This window comes from Fukomys damarensis, unplaced genomic scaffold (genome assembly GCF_012274545.1).
Source record: "Fukomys damarensis isolate Sample0158 unplaced genomic scaffold, DMR_v1.0_HiC HiC_scaffold_35, whole genome shotgun sequence".
Taxonomy (NCBI): domain Eukaryota; kingdom Metazoa; phylum Chordata; class Mammalia; order Rodentia; family Bathyergidae; genus Fukomys; species Fukomys damarensis.
The window spans coordinates 24,592,159-24,595,099 of NW_022900947.1; the positions used below are offsets into that span (position 1 = coordinate 24,592,159).

General features: G+C 33.6%; 1 long non-coding RNA gene across 1 annotated transcript in view; it reads left to right on the forward strand.

Moving 5' to 3' along the window:
- LOC104851293 overlaps positions 1–1,569 on the forward strand; it is a 32,613-nt gene extending 31,044 nt beyond the window's left edge. The window contains exon 3 of the long non-coding RNA XR_777168.1: positions 1,470–1,569. This is a non-coding gene — a long non-coding RNA (uncharacterized LOC104851293). The remainder of the gene's footprint in view (positions 1–1,469) is intronic.
- The last annotated feature ends 1,372 nt before the right edge of the window (positions 1,570–2,941 follow it).

Sequence of the window (2,941 nt, forward strand, 5' to 3'; positions counted from 1 at the left end):
AAACTGAATCCTGAATCTAGTATTATTGATGTAGGACAGTACTGTATCATACCTCTATGAATGTAAAATATCTAGTACCTGCTTTATGATACATAGTAGGGACTGTGCTTTAGCAGAGCTACATTTAATGATATTACTCTAGAATATTCTCTTTCCAGATGATCATTAAGAGGCTAATAGAAAAAATGGTGCCAGGTACCACAATAGCAGCAGCACTTTGCAGTTGTCTGGATATTATTCTTTTCTTTATTTTATTTTTTTTTAATGGAATGTGCTGAATGTCTATAATTTTGTTCAGATGACTGCAGAACCTGGAAAAGCTGTTGCTGCTATCGATGCATAACATACTATTATTAGTCTATACATATATCTATATATATATACACACACACACACACATATATATAAAATTGAATTTTGGGAAACTTTAACAGTGCTGCCAACTTTGGAAAAAGTCATCCCAATTTACTGTGTTGACTTGGCATTATACAGAAATGGACAAACATATTGGTCTAGAAATGTTAATTTTTTTATTTTTATTTTTCCATTTGTACAGGGGTAACACATTGTACTAAATATGTAAGGTCTATCTATGTGGGTTTGATTACAGAAACTAATAAAGTATTCTCTAAATAGTGAAAAAAAGAATAAGATAAGACTATAAGAGCGAGAAGCAATTTAAATATGTTCAGGGACCATTTTCATCTCCAGAATTAAGGATTATTTTGATGTTACATCATTGCCTTTTCTCTTTTACTTTCCTTTTTAGTTTTATTTTAGGATTCCCTATTTTTAATGTTCATACAGAGATTTCTTTAACTGAAATACCGAATAGTTTCTGTGGTGTGAAAAACTATAATAGTACACAGGATCTTAATGAGATAATTAATAATGTGAAATAGGAAGTAAAGGACTAAAGGTGTAAGGAAAGTGGGAAGGGTGGGGGAAAGGTAATAAGGGAGAGGAAAAAATATGAGAAACTGAAAAAATGGAAATAAAGTGTTTGTAAATGGGGAGGGGAGGAGGGGATGAAGGGAGGGCAGGGACAAGGGGAAAAATGAGAATCAAGACCTTTTATGTAAAGGTACAGAATCCCAATGATGAATGTAATTGTATTGTATAACTAGATTGTACCAATAACCTCAATAAAAAAAAAAAGAAAAAAAAGCAACAAAAAAACCAAAAACAAAATATTATCTACTGCCTTTCTGAGCCGGTGAGAAAATAGTAGTAACCAATTCTCAATACAGTGTACCTCAAGGTTTCAGTAGGGCAGTTATCAAACAATAAATTCTCAAATATTCCCTAAGCAAATAAATGAATACAAGACAAGCAAAAAAGATATTTTCTTGTTGTCTCCCCATTAACTATCCCTGTTTTTAATACCTTATGAGAGCCAAAACATTACCTATTTCTATTTGACTTTAGTTTCAAGGATTGATTTAAATTTTTTTTTTTTTTTTATACAGCTTGTCACTGTTTATTGCAGATTGGCTTGAACCATTATAGTGCAGAGTTGCATTAAACCCACAGCAATCCTCCTGCCTCAGCTCCCCCAGGGCTGGCCACCAGGAGAGGTGAGAATTTCATTTCTCTATCAGATTCTTTCATTTGTTTATTTTTAGTGACAAATAGAAAAGAAAGTTGTCATAGAGAGAAAACAACCTGTAAATTTATATAACTTTTGGGGGTAAATACATATAAAGTGTGATTTCCTTTTTTTTTTTTTTCTTATATAATACCAAGAGTAGAGTCCAGGTCTTTTGCACTGAGCTACATCACCAACATATTTTTCATTTTTTTCTTATTCTGAATTTGAATCTTACTAAGTTGATTGTTTGTCCTTGCTGAGCTCAAACTTGGGATCTTCCTGCTTGTGCTTCCCAAGTGCTAGCATTATAGCCCTTCAGCATGAAGCAAACCTATGGTTTCTGTCCAGCAACAGAAAAACTGATTAATACAGTGTACCACCTTTATTTACAATTGAGGCAACTGTGGGGCATGAACACACTGTCTTATTCCATTTAGTTTTCTGTAACACTGTGGACTGTGTTGCAAGTTGATTTACTATTAATATTATTTTAGGGCCGGGGATTTAGCTCAGCGGTTTTGTGGCCTGCCTTGCAAGCACAAGGACCTGAGTTCAATCCCCAGTACCAAAAATAAACAAACAAAAAATACTATTTTAATAATAAGTCTCACAAAATTTATTTTATTTGTTCAATTGACAACTTGCTTAAATTGATCTAAATTTTATGAGTTTATTTGTATTTTGCTATGGTAGTTCTTTGTTAAAAAAAAAAGACACTTTTTTAAGAGTAGAAAGGGTTACTGAGAGAAAGCTCCTGAGAGACAAAGGTGGTCCCAGAAGTGGGTTGCCATGGAGGTTTTTCAAATATATTAAAATATATATGTTACATGTATCCTTGAACTTGTTTCCCTTTACTAAAAATAACCAAAAAAAACTTTAAAAAAATCACCCTTATTGACATTTAATTTTCAAATCATCTCTGTCTGTAAGTGCTAAAGATAACTTCACATCTTGCCACATTGTTCCAGATGAGCTTCATGGATAAGATGTGGAGATTCAACTTTTGGAAATATGGGGTATAACTTTGTTCAACATGACATATCAAACATCTGCTTTATTTTGACCTGTGGTAATTAATTTCCTATTTGCATGCAGTTAAAAGTGACACCAAAGTTTAAATTGTAATTTCTCCAAATCCCTTTTATGTATGGTGTGGTATGAGGTAGTGCCAACTTGACTGGCTTTGAGTTATGCCCAAGGGATCTTTGGAGCACACTCTAGGTTTGTATGGATGGGACATAGAATCATGGTCTTGGACTCTATGTCTGTTACTTCATGTCTTCCACTCTGACCGTTCCTTCTCTACTTTCTTGGCTGCCATGAAGTGAGCAGCTGTTCTCTGTCATGGCT